Source organism: Manis pentadactyla, chromosome 18 (assembly GCF_030020395.1).
Source record: "Manis pentadactyla isolate mManPen7 chromosome 18, mManPen7.hap1, whole genome shotgun sequence".
Lineage (NCBI taxonomy): Eukaryota > Metazoa > Chordata > Mammalia > Pholidota > Manidae > Manis > Manis pentadactyla.
The window spans coordinates 17,640,211-17,654,823 of record NC_080036.1 but is presented as its reverse complement, the minus strand read 5'-3'; positions in this window follow the sequence as shown (position 1 = coordinate 17,654,823).

The window sequence follows — 14,613 nt, the reverse complement described above, 5'->3', positions numbered from 1 at the left end:
TAATCCCCAACTACTGAACACCCCTTACAATGGTTACAATTTTAAATACTGAAAAACTCCTGAGACATTACCCATCACCTCCAAGGGGACCCCCAGCTCTGACTTCTAACCCTATAGCTTAGTTTTGTTTGTATTTGAATGGATTGTTCTTCTGAGTCTCACTTCTCTCGCTCAACCTTGTTTGTGAAATGAATCCATGTTGCTGCGTGTAGCGACAGGTCACTCGTTTTGTTTGCTGCGTTGTCATACATCACATGAATAGATCACACAGTTTCCTTACTAATTATTTCTGTTGCCGAGCACTGAGTGGTTTCCAGTTCTAGGCTGTTACAAATAACACTGCTCTGGACTGAAAGACGTCAGACACCTAAGAACGCATGCAGTGTGGTTCCATTACACTGGCCACATCTGTCCATGGTTTTCAAGGGCCTGGAAAGGGGGATGAGAGAGGCTCCTGGGTGCTGCTTATATCCTGTTTCTTGAGCTCGATACTGGGAACCAGGTTTGCTCACCTTGTGATAATAGGAGCAGTGTGTCCTTAGGATTTGTGCTCTTCCACAGTTCAATGAAAACCTACTTCACAAACTGAAAAGTCATTTGAGACCAAATTGAGCAACCTATTTCTTTTGTGATCCACAAGCTACTAAAGCCACTTTATGAAGACAGGCAAGATGGGACTACTCCAGGCAGAGGCCAGCCCCAGGGGCATTTTTCTTGGGTATTTATAGGCTTGAGTTTCTCTGTGAGGCTGCCATGCCTTTTGGTTTAGTTCCCGAACATCCAAAGATTCCCTGATTCCCCAGCTACACACATACCTCTTTGCACCTTCACCTTATCCTCAAAGTTGTTGATGACTTTCCCATCCTTGACTAGAAGGGCCAGGAGTTGATAGTATGAAGGACAACAGAATCTATTCATTCTTTGTGGGACTTCCTTACGGTAAGGAAGCAAATTATTAGCAGTGTTGCACAATTGGGTGAAGTGACCATAGACAATTTTTTCTTAATTGTCCCCAATTCTGTTATATGACATAAACAGAAGTATTTGTTCCATTACAAATTGTTGGATAAATCAGAATGAAAAGCCACATACCAGTATTATTTCAACAGTCCCTGAAGAATGGCCCTGCTAAAGCATCTCAGAAGAGCTAATGGCTTTACACATGGACTTTCCTTTGTCTGTATCTCCTCGTGGCTTTCTGATAACTGAAGGGTTAGTTACACGTGTTATATTTTCATTTATTTGAATAACTTTTAAAGCAGTGAGCTGGAAATCTGACGTATGTAGTGATCTTTTATCATTGTCATATAAGGGTGTTTCTAAATTCAATGCGTTTCAGAAGAGATGATAGCTGACTGGAAATTGACATTTAGTTGATATTTTATAACATTAATTAAACTGACATTTCATAGTATAACCAAGTCTCACTTATCTCTAGTGGGAGTGTACATTGTTTATTATCCTACAGTATTTTTAATCCTAAAATGGTTTCCAGTTCCTTGAGGCCACCCTTCGCCCCTCCCTCCCTGGTTGCCTCCCCCACTTCTGTCTGTAATGATCCCTGACCACCTGTGGGCTCACTCCCTGCCCACACCACCCCATCGCGGCACCAAGAAGATGACACCTAGCACATCCTGTCAGGCTGGCAGTGCCTACCTCAGAAATTGGAAGCCATCCTGAACGCCTTATGTCCAATGGCCAAGCATCTGGGATAGACAGACCTCCATTAGCACAGTCAGCTCTCTCTTGCCCTTCTAGAAAATTCCCCATGTTTGAATAACTAGACCTTTTGCTTAGGTCCCCACATCCTGGTTTTTCAGTCATTCTCACTCCTGGGATTTCAGAAAGGATGGAATGGCAAATGCTAGTAAGTTTTCCACATTGCTCCATTCCCGACACACAGGGCCAACGTCCTACTTTGTTTTGCTGAGTTCGGACAAAGCCACCTGAAGAGGGCCATCTGTGATGGACTGTCTGCCAAAATTGGGGGAAAGAAAAAAAAAAAAGAGGCTGAACAGGGCACACAGTGGACTACACTTGTCATCACTGGAGGGTGTGAAACCATTGCTTTGGTCCAGTCATGCCCATTGCCTGGGCAAACTAATCTTCTGGATAATACCACAGGTTCAGTCCTATCTACAAACTCAGGGAGGCAAGAAAGTTAACTTCTGTAATTTTCTAGAAAGTCATCTGAGCCTTCCTTAGGGTAGATAGGCAATCTCGTCGATTTAGAGAGGTCCTCGGGCTTTCTAGCATCGTCCCTATCTTCCATGGGGCTCGAATGGTGTCCAAGCATTAGATAAGACACAGCCTGAGGCAAGGTGAGACCGGGCAGCAGAAGGCATGTAGAGAGACCCTGTCAGGGCCCTTAGTAAGATACGTCAGCTCCCGCCTGCTCTTCCGTCACAGGCTGACTGAGGACGTGCTACCTCCTCCCAGACCCCTTCGGGTCCAGCGCCCTGTCTCCATCTCTGTCTCTCTCTCTTGTCATCCTTTGGCTCATGGGACGTATGGAACTGTGTATACGCCTGTGCAAGGCCTTTATGTCCAGATGCATTGCACAGTCATATTTTTCCTTTGGAATCTTGTCATTTTCCCAGGCCAGTCCCTGTCCTACGGGCGGCCGCAGTTTCCCTGGGATTCCTCTACCCAGGGACCCCCACTCTTCTCCTGCTTTCTCAGCAACTCTTCTATCCACCAAGTGTGGGGAATCTTTTCTAGTCCGGTTCTTCGTCCTGCGGCTGCTGCTTATGCCCTAGCTCCTTTTGTGACCCCCAAGACGATGGGAAAAGCTAAGGCCAACGCCTGAACCTTTGCTTTTCCTCACTTTCTGCTGAGTCGTCTCTTCCCTGAATGCTGGGGAAAGCCTAGCTTACGGACGGGCAGGGGAATTGCACTGTTATTTCAAGTATTATCCACTCGCCCTTCCCCAGGATCAGCCCTGGGTCTCCTGTGCCTCATTTCTAATCAAACCTCAGATAATGAACGAGTTCCCTCTTGCCTCCAGGGATGTGGGCGGCCCATGCATCCTAGCCATGCATTCTGCTGTACAAAGTTCCACATAACTTACTTCTAGGTTGGTGTGTTATCTTGCTTTACCTTCTCACCATGGCCCTCCACTGACTCAGCCAGTGAAGACTTGGCCGTTTGGGGATCTGCTGCCCGGCCCGGAGATCCCCATGCCAAACCACAGGGTAGCCCCGGTAGAAAGGCATGTCTAGGACCCAAGACATCTCCTGCTGCTTGTTACCCTGTGAGTCACTCTGGCCCAACCTGTCATGCTGAGCAAGTTGTTAAAAACTCTGTGGCCTGGTTTCGCTGCTGCAAAACATCTGTGACATTTGCCTCCTGCCTTCTTGACAGTTACATTGTGAGAATAAGTAAGATGCTACGCTACTATCAACAGTAAGACAACACTTTATCAGACTCAAGACACCTTCACATCTATTATCGCATCTGCCCTGAGACTCCATTGCAGAAAAATAACCCGCGTGTGGCGTACAGACATATGAGGGAGAAATGGCTCCTTAATACATTAAAGTAATTACTCACATTCCTTTACCAGAATTCTATTCCCTCTATTTCCCTGTGATTTGCTTTTCTGCTATTCATTGTCCAAGTATATCTTTATTCCATTAACAAAGGAAACACTCGTTAGAGGAGCAAACGCGTGTTCAGCTGTGTGTGGTCTAAGACATTGGAAGGAGTCTGTTGAGAGAAGCAGGGCATCTGCCTTTGTGACGGTGCTGAAGGAGCCAGATCGGCCTGACTGCATAAAAGGTTTGCAGCTAAGTACCCTCAGGCCGTAAGTCCCCTAAAAGATTTTACCAAAAGGCTGGGCACCCCACCAGCTTCTTCTATGGCCCGCTGGCCACACACCTATTTCTTGCCCAACTTCCTCGTTTATTCATTAGCAATACCGTAAGGTCCCCAAATTCCCAGCCAATGAAGACCATTCAGATCTTTTTGATCCAAAAGGCAAGTGATAAGTTCAAGATGAGGTCTCCCTAATTGTCATTATTACTTAAATAAGAAAATATTGTAATAATAGCCTGTTTGGTGGAGCAGGTGCTATTAGAGGACACAATTTAAATCTCCCTGTCAGCTCCCATCTGTCGATGCCTCTTTTCCTAATTCCATTTTCCCACTCACTTCGGTCCTTTCAATAAATCTGTGCCAATGATTTCCTCCAGGACGCACCAAACCTCAGGATACGTGGCGAGTAAAGCAGACGTCCCAGTGTGCTCGGTCAGTTGCAGGCACTACGGTTTTCCTCTGAGCCCTGTATTACACTCTTCCCACACTCATCACTTCACCTGCGACCCACCCAGGTTTGTGAGGCCATCCACTGTTTGTTTTCATTTGGGGAGCTACCACGGCTCATACCCACAAGCAGAGGAGACGCACGCCTCCTTTACCAACACCCCACACTCTGAATTCCCTTCTCATCCTCCTGTGTATCATGGGACTGTGATCTCATTTTAAACAGAAAAATCACTTCCTGTCATTTCTTATCCTGTCAAGTCTTTGCTTAGTCTAGGATGATATGGTAGCCCCATCGCCCGGCACTGCTCCTCTCCAATCGGGGCTATTTTTCTGGAGGTGACTTAGTGTGCTGCATTCTCCCTTCTCAACACTGCAGTGTCTTGGGACCCCTAAGGTTTCACTGGGGCTGTGGCAGCCTGGGAAGATGTGTGCATGTGTTACCACTTCTCAAGACAAATTTCTCAAGTTGGAGGGAAACGAAGCAGGCTGCATGTACTTCTTTTTTTCACCGCTGAAGAAATGCAAATGTTGTGGAAGTGAAGGATATTTGCATTATTCCAATCACCTCATTTATCTGTATTCCACCTTCATTTGTGAAATAAAGATTTCAGAGAAGTAAAATCAACAAAGTTTTGGGAACTCTTGCAAACACAAATGAAATGAATATTGTTACTCCAAAATATATTTAGACGTATTCTGTAATATCTCTTTATGGATTCCAGCTGGGGAACAGAAAGACTGACCATCGTTATAAACCAGGCTTTTCCTGAATGCAGTATTTATAATTTAAAATAGTGACTTTAAGGTTATAGAATTTTAGACAGAAACAGTCTGTATGAGTTATCTACTGCCGTATCATAGATGATCTCAAATCAACAAATATTATCTCAGAGTTTCTGAGAGTCAAGAATTCAGGAGAGCCTTAGCTGGGTTGTTCCAGCTAAGGTTATTTCACAAGTTTGCCATCAAGCTGTGGGCCAAGTTGCAGTCACTCAAGGATTGGCTGAGGCTGGTGAGCCTACTTCCAAGTTCACTCGCACGGTGCTGGCAGCTCTTAGCTCTTCGAAGGCTGTTGGCCTGAGGCTTCAGTTCCTCTCTCTCTCTCTAAAGGGCTGCTCATGAGATAGCATCTCACTCCCCCAATGTGGGTGACCCAAAGGAGAGAGAGGGTGATAAAGGAGGAAGCCACAGTGACTTTTATGACCCCAACTCGAGTAGCATGCCAACTCTTAGGTGATAACAGGAAGTGGGATCGCCGGGGCCGTCTTGGAGGCTGGCTATCACAGAACCTTGGAAATAACATAGTCCAGTTCCTTCAACTACAGCTGAAGAAGTGTGGCCTGGGGAGGCGAAGGGAGTTGGTCACGATCATACCACAGGTCAATATCCCCAACCATGATTTGAACCCAGACTTTCTATATCTTAGGACATTTCAATTTAGCAACTAGTTATTTTAGTTATTTGGAGCTTATCAAAACCAAGGGCTGGACTAGGTATCACGAAGATTCTAGGGTAAAGAATACTCAGGGCTCCTGCTCATGAGATTGCAGGAGTGTGAGGAATGGGGTACACTAGATTATCCAGGAGAATGGAGCACGTTTATTTCCTCCGGGATGTACAACTGAAGACCCTCGAGAGTTCAGAGGAGAGCCCGATGGCCACAGGCACCCTCAGGGAAGGCTTTGTGGGTAAGGGGACATTTGCACTGGGCCTTGAAGTGCAGATGGGTTCAGGCCAGCAGGGATGAATGGGGTGGGACTAGGCTGAGGGTCCATAAATAGGCCCTGGTATCTCCAAACCTAACTCCATGAGGTTCAAACGCAGCAGTATTATCAAAGGTTCGAGCTCCGAAACATTTTCTGGGCTAGTGGGCTGTCTAGAAGGAGGAGCCTCGCAGCTTTTCTGGGACCTCCATTTGCCTTACCTGCCCCTGCTGTTTTTAATGGTGAAGCTCATACGTTATGATAAAAAAATTAGAGCAGTTGCCTGACTATGGCTATCTACATATTCAAAACAATTCCCAAATTCAGCGGACAACATTTTAACTAGTCAGCAATTCGAAGTCTGTTTTGGAGAACCATCCTTGCGTACTGATTGCCTTGCCTATGAGTTGATCTTAGAGATGTACTCTTGAGGAGGTGGTGAGAAGTTAAGAAGGGTGAACTAGGGTTAGGGGCTGCATCTCCCTGACACAGGCCAGGAAACTTCAGGAAGGTGGAGGCAGAAGGATGGCCAGTGGAGGTCAGTTACAGAATGTGCTCGTGCCTGACCCATTATCCATCACATTTAGAAAACTGACAGGTGCTGATGAATGCCAGCCCACTGTTATGGACTAAAATTGTAGATGGCATCATTTAGATGAGGAGTTTTGAAGTTATTAGTTAAGATCCATTTATGAGTCATAATAATAAACTTGTAGATACAAACCAGCATTAAAAAAAAAGATACAAAGATTGGAGGGATAAATAATGCTTTATAGAACTTCTGTTTCAGGTACTTGCACATGTGTTCAGTGTAGACTATTTCCTCTCCAATCACTGACAAAATAGTTTGAAAACCATGGGTAGATAACAGTTCTGCTCAATATGAGAGGAGAAGGAGGTGGCTAAATGCAACCGTGTCATGTTGGATCCTCTGCTAAAACCCAACAGAGTTCAGTGGAGAACATACCATGGTGAAAAGGGACACGATTTTAGGTAGAAGTGGATGAAAACATGGAAAATCTTACCATTTATGTGTTTACTTAAAAATATGTCAGAAACATATAACTAAGATTTCAAATGGTGCTATCATAACTTTTATTGCTTGGTATCAGTTTCCTTTATTTTTAAATCAACTTCATTGAGGTACACCTGACATAAAATAGGATTCACTAATTTTAAGTTTGTAGTGCAAGGAATTCTGACAAATGTATAGTTATGTTATCACTGCCAAAGTCAAGATATGGAATGGTTCTAATACCCTAAAGAAGTTACTTAGTTCCCTATTTTCAGTCAAGTCCTTTCCTATTATGACAGCCTCTGGAATAGAGCAAGAAAGCAAAGACATGCAGAGCACACATGCACAAAGGTGGGTAGGTCAATATGTACTGTGGATCTGTGGTCTTGTAGGACCTTGGAGGCCAATGGGGGTCAAGAACTTTGGGTTTATCTAAGTGAAATGGGGATGGGGAAGTATGGGAGGATTTTGAACAGAGAAGTATTCAGATCTGGGTATTAAAAAGACTACAGAGAAACTACTTTACAGGTATGCTAAGGCTGAACAAATAAGTGGATATACTATAGATAATGAAAGCCAGGCTTCTCATTGTCAGAGAAAGAAGTTACAAATAAGCAAAGGGAGAAGGAAGGCTCGAATGAACCTGTGGCTTGGGATTGGAGCAACATTATGCTCTCATGTTTGTGGACAGATAGGTAGATAGAAAACTAAATGTAGATATGTGTGCACACACGTGTTGTGAATATGTATATATGCTACCATTGTAACAATATTAAATCTTCCAATCCACGAACATGAGATGTCTTCCCATTTACTGAGGTCTTTTTTAACTTATTTCAACAGTGTTGTGTTGTTTCCAGGGTACAAGTCTTGCACTACTTTCATTACCTTTATTCCTAAGTATTTTATTCTTTTTGATGCCATTGTAAATGGAATTGTTTTCTTAACCTCATTTTTGGATTGTTCCCTGCTAGGTAAGAGGAAGATGGATTTTGCTTGCTATTGTGGTGCGATTGCTGAGACTTTCCCCTCTGATGAACTGGGACAGAAGGGCAGGCACCAGCTGGTGCAATATCATGGGCTTTTGAAAGATTTTGAGGATATAGAAACCAGAAAGACTCTGGCATCAAGTGACTTTTGCTAAGGGTTGTTGAGTTATTAAGAGAGGAAATGTTGGTCTCAGAACATTTGCTAGTGATTTAAAGCCAAGTGTGAGAGTCAGAGCCCATACCTGGTTCTTCTCCTGCAGACAGAAGGCAGAGAAAACAGAAGGCCAGGTATAGCACGAAGCATAAGAGGGGCAGTACTTCCGAGGAGGCTCAGTTCTAGTCCCAGCAAGTCTCCTATGTGGAAGTCAGGGCCCTGGTGGGGAAGGAGCAAGACTCAGAGACTTGAGATGGGGTCGGGCCCACAGAAGTGACCGACTCTTCCTGCTGGAATTTAGAGCCCCCCTCCTACCTCCTGTGGGACTCTGCAGAGGCCACAAATGATAGACCCCTTCCAGGACAATACTTGCCCTTTGGGGTCAACCACCACCTCCCTTCTGGCATCCAGACTTGTGTCAGGAGTGAAACCTCAGCAAACCCAACTGGGGAAGTGCTGGGCCTGCTCAGGAACAAGTTATCACCAAAGGTGCTACAGGACCAGCTACCAGAAGCGACTGGAGCAGCAGGCCTGGGAGCGGGACCTGAGTGTGCTGGGCCAGGGCCAGCTGCTGGCGTGGGGGCATCCTCCTGTGCTGCGGGCCCTGGGGAACTGTGCTAGTATGTTGCTAGGCTGGCCCCCCTAATATGAAGAACAGGTGCCAGACCTGCCATGGCAAATTGTGATGAAAGGGAACCAAAGATCTGAGACGTGGGCGCAAGACCAGAAACCCACCCAGCTGGCCATGTTCCTCGAGATGCCGTGCAGACACTCCATGTACCAAAGTGAGAGATGCACACAGGTGGGGGCAAAGCATTCCTGAGAAGCCCTGAGGTGACTATCTTCTGTTGGAGGAGGGACAGACAGCGGGAGAGGCTGTCACAGAACTGCCCTCTGTGGTGGGGATAATGCAGCCATGGTTCTCAAACGTCAGCGTGCATTAAAATCAACCAGAGGGTTTGTCATATCACAGAGGTTTCAGTGTAGTAGGTCTGGGCTTGGGGCTGGAGAAAGCACATTTCTAAAAAGTTCTAGATGCTACTGCTGGGGCTAGTTTGAGCACATCTGATAGAGCAGAGACCCTGGATCCAGGCGTGGCAGAGGGCAGGTGGCAGCCTGTACGTATCAGAAACAAGATGAGTATAATTACTGTAATGAGCAGCAATGTTGGAAGGAATCCTCGGTAGGGGAGGTGACCTAATGGATCTGCAGAGATGATTCACAGGACACGGTGTTCCTAGGGGAAAGAGAAACGGGGCTGCTGACAAGACTGTCATCGATACATTCATCATCAAAAACACCCCTGTGGTAAGTCATTGCTGGATTTCCAGGCCTGAGTCAGTGCTCAGGTCCAGAACCCTTCGACTGAAGGCAGGACCCAGCAACCTCCGTGGCAGGTAAATACAGCTGAGATGGCCCAGGGCTTCCCCAAAGGGATACCAGCCATTTATACTGGGGAAAGGGGTACACCCGCTAATCTCCAGAGTGGTTAGCCAGGTCCAAACTGACGCCGATGCTCAGGGACCCAAAGCACCTTCATAGCTCTCCTGTTAGGGCAGAGACATATGGGAGTCATGTCAGAAACAGAGCCCTGGCCGATGACAAAGCAGGCCCAGAAAAGCAGTCTGGGACAGAGTCACACATCCGAGGGTCATTGGCATGTTGTTGGTATTTAAAGCCATGGAGGAGGTATAGCTAAACAGGAGAGGTTTGTGTATGACCCCATCGTGGCCTCCCCTAACGAGCTCCATGGAAAACGTGTCTTTAGGGGCAGTACCAGTAAACTTGCTGTTCTTACAGCAGATCCTTTGCTTCCAAGTTCTTAGGCTGAAATGCTCGTCTTGTTTCTGTTGGGAAGATTAACCAGGGGACATCTCTTTGCCACTTCGGGCTCTTCTCAAATTCACTGTAATGCATATGACATGACTTCCCAATTAAGAGAGGGAGGTTACATAGGTTAAATTACAGCAAATTTTTTTCATATGACAAATGCTATTTTTGCACCTTTTAAAAAGGCACCCTATACCCCAACAAACACAGGCTGTGCTCCTATGAAACACTGACAAATGATCTGCCCTCTCGAAATAGCCAGATGAGCTGTGAGAGAGCGGGGAATGCCCTGGGCTCAAGCAAGAGGGGCTACATTCAAATTGTTTTTTGAAAGACTTAGGGCATAAACACAGTGTGTCTGAATGTCTTTATATTCTATTCTGATGGAGTCCTTGTAGCAACCCTGTTAGGGAAGGGTTATCTTTGCAAACGAGGAAACTGAGTCTGGGAGTTTCAAGGCTAGTCAATGCCTGCTCTCCTGCTCCCTAACCCCACTGGGCTGTGGACTCTATTGACCTGCCTGTCACCTGCATCAATCCCCTAGGTCCTGAGCATCTCTACCCAGGCCTTCCTGAGGTAGACCCCTGGCTGTAGGCCTCTGTGTGATTCCTGGACTTTGGGACCTCACCCAGGAGGATGACCAGTATTTTCTGGCCCCTGTGCAGCAGGCACTGTGTGACAAGCTTCATACCGTATATCAGGCAGTGTGGTAAAATGGGTAGGGCCTGAGATCAAATCCTGCCACTTTCTTGGCTGGCCTCGGCTAAGCCGAGTTACTCATTGTTAACATATAACTGCTAGTACCTACTTGATAGGCTGCTGTGCGGATGATTTGAGTTAATCCACGTAAGGGGCTCAGAAGAGTCCTGCTACCTCGCCAAACCCTCAGGGTAGCAGGTATGCCTCCCAGACCACAAACTTGGGTGTGCAGGAAACAAGGGCAGATTTTTCTTTTTTAATATCTCAACCTAACTTCCATTTAGGGCCTCTATTTCTACCAGGGTGATGGAAACTCAACCTCTATGAATTCAAGGTTCTAAAATCTTCCCGAGGGGCTTCACTAAATTGCTGAAGGCTTACACAGTGCCAAGGCACCAGGGTTGGGGTCCTGCTTTGTTCTCATGTCATTTGTCCTGGCATTCACTAGTCTTCTGTTCTACCCCATAGAGCCCTTGATCATCCACACAGGCAGAGGCTGGGACAGTGGGCCACCATGGACAGTTGAGCAGGTTGTCTACTGCATAAACCTACCTGAATGAGGGGATGAGTGGGATTGAAATTCAGCTTTGCTATACTTGTTAAGCCATGCATGTAGGTGTAGGATCACTTCTAACCATCCGCTGACCAGGTCATGTACCAATGGTTTCTTCATCTGCCTTTTCTAATTTGCACAAAGACACCTTAGAGCTGGCTGTGGCCCTGCTGGAGCCACCCCATCCCTGTGAAGGGCTCCCTCAGGTCCCCTGCCACTCCTGGGGTGGTGCTTGGGCTCCTGGCCTCACTCATGCTGGGGGTGGGCCCTTCAGAAAGGCACTCCCAGCCCAGACCGCAGTCCTTCCCCTCAGGCCAGCTATCTCCCCAAGGGTGCACCTGGGAAACCCCACACAGGGCCCCTACTCTTGGAGCCCACAGCATAGCTGGGGTTCTGCTGTCTCCTCAGGGCTCTGCCCAGGAAGGGTGCAAAGCTCTCCTCTCTAGACCCTCTTTGACGGCTGCCCCCAACCCCTACCTAAGGGAATCTTTCCTTGGGAATCTCCTTGTAACCCCAACTCTCCTCAGCCTCCTTTCTGCCACCCTCAGGATTTTCTCCCCAACACTTTTTCTAGCCAGAAGTCCCTTCCAAGCCTTTAAGACTTGCATTTTGAAGATTCAAGTCAGGAAGATCTTTCTGTTTTGGCTTCTGTCTCCTCTCAGGTAATAAACTGGGGTGGGGGGTGTTGAACTATTTGGAAGAAATCCATTAATTTCTCCCCACCTCCCCACCCGTGTCCCCAACGCACATGAAATTGATTCACCACACTTGGGAGGAACTGTGGCCAGTGGCCACACTGCTCCAGGTCCTCAAAAAAAAAAAAGTCTGCTATGCCCACTTCTGCAGCGCAGGTCAGGGGCTGATGAAACAAGGTCGGGCTCTGCAGCCCCACGCTGCTCTCGTGCTTCTCAGGGTTTTCAGGGACACTCTGCCCAGCCCTTCTGCTTCCCATCCACAGCACCTCCTAACACAGGGTGGAGGACGGGAGGTTGCCTGAAGCTACCCTGGAGTCCTTTCCGGGCGTGCCATTCCCGGCAGCGCCCCCTGCTGGCAATACGAGAGAATTTCCGTGCTCGTTCACAGCGGCGGCAGGATCGCTTCTCCCATAGCCCTACATTTTTACACCTGGCAGACAAGCTTCTTACTGTTAATATACTGACATCTGTAAATGGGGCTGAAAACGTAACTTGCTTCTCTCCAATTCTTTGATATCCCTGAGTTCTGTTTTTATTGGAGAAATTGGTAACAGGCGGGGTTGATGATGGGGGATGGTGGTTAGTCGACTAAAGGGGACTATGGTTAAAAGGAAAATCTTAACTATTTTTTTGCCAAAGTGGGGAGCAAATTTCTTCTGTATTAGGTCAGTTCTGGGGGGAAAAAAAAAGATAATTTTAAAAATTTAAAGTAAAAATTATTTTATTGAATCCCATGGGATAATGTGTGTGTGTGTGTGTGTGTGTGTGTGTGTGTGTGTGTGTGTGTTCTTACAGCTTAGATTACCCACTATATTGAATAGGAGAATGTCACTAAAAAAATGAAGACTGCAGGATTTTTTTCCCATAGGCTATTAATAGAGAAGCATATCTATTGATATAGTAGCTACATTGAGGTAGCCTTTGAATTTTTATTACAAACAATAATAAAATACACAGTACTTATCATAAGTTCCACATAGCAAATTGATTCTCGCAGAAAGCTTTCATTGATTTTTGCAGAACTCTGGCTTCCCTCGTCAATCTATGGTTGTAATTGACCAGTAAGTGTCACGTGACACTAATTTGGTTGATTTTTTTTTTACCTTAACAAGAAAGACAAGGGCGATATAACTAAGAAAGTTTGTTCATTCTCAACATGAAGCAACTTCTTTACTAACTCAGTGAATGTTTTGAAACACTGGCAAGCTCTTTCCTCGCCTTTTTGTACTATTTACAATTCAATAGCTACAGACACAACACATTAGTTTCATCTGCATTATTAACATGTTCTCCCTCACTTCCTTTAAGTGTGGTCAATCAACAAAACAATAAAGTCAACACTAACAAATCAGTTACTGATTTCTGCGGTGTAAATACTCAAGAAATACTCAAGTGACCAACACAATGTCAGTGAACACGGAGCTGGGTGGAGATGCTCAGTAGCCCATGTTATACAGCATTTCCACCCTCCTGGGATACGAGACATTCATAACTTCAAGAAGAGATAATAGTAAAACAATTAGGAAGTGATATATTTTAGGTATTTATTTCCTTTTTTTTTTGAATACTTAGTGGCTTCTATAATTTAACTTTTAATAATGGCTGTGTTTAACAACTGGCTCCCAGAATTCCTGAAATGTTAATTATTGGTTCTCAGCACAGCACTGCCAGGCCCCAGGGACTTCTGGTCCCACAGTGAGAGACACTGGCAGGAGATGGGAGGGCAGGAGGAGGGAAGGGGTGGTTTTCCTTCTGCTCCTTCCTGGGATGCATTCTGTAGCTCTCGCTCCTCCAAGGTCCCCTCTTCCAGAGCTCCAGGCTCCTTCAGGCTTAGCCAACACTCTTGTCTCCTGTTTCTGCTAGGGTGCTAATGGCCTCTTAGCTTCTTGCTCTTGCTGATGCTTCCCCATCCCAGTCACCCCTTTGTAAACAGTATTCCATTAATCATTCCCTACCCTCTGAGTGCACTTCTGTTTCCTGGCTGCACCCTGCCTGCTCAAGTCTGCTCCCACGGTCACAACTCCCAGTAGGAACTGTGCATCCTTAGGTAAGTTGCTCAACTTTTTGAGCTACAACTTTTTTGTGAGGATTAAGTCTGATGCACCAGGATATGATTTCGAAAGATTAAGCAGTGGTACTTTTTTTTCCTCCTGCTATCTCCTGGCACCCTATAACTCTTTCCCAAACTTGGCAGCTGTACTCTGGTGGCAGTTGTTTCTCAGGGACAAGATTTAGAGCAGAAGTGGCATGAAGGTTTTGAGTTTCAGAATCTAAGACCCTGGAGAGCATAGAACAAAGAAAGCCTAATTAGTCAGAGCAAAACCTCCTGTTGGGAGACCCCCGGTCCCTGAGAAGGCCCTCCTACCCTGCCAAGCCAAGAGAGATGGGACAGCAGAACCCCTGGTTGCACAGGGAGACGAAGCATGAACAAGTGGCTGCAGGCTGAGTCCAGGCAACCGCGTGAGCCTCCCCAACCGTGTCCCCCAAGAAAGATGCGCATACTGATGAGACTTCCAGACATGCCTGGGTGATGACATTATAGGCAGCTCTATGTGCACCTGGTGGCCATGTGCACCTGGGTGAATGGGAGGACAGACAGTAACAGGGGTCCATGGCCTCCCCCCGCACTTCCCCTAACCTAGCCTTGGCAGAAAGAGGAATTCTGAATGGAAAGGTATTAATTTCTACCACCCACAGCATGGGGTCTGC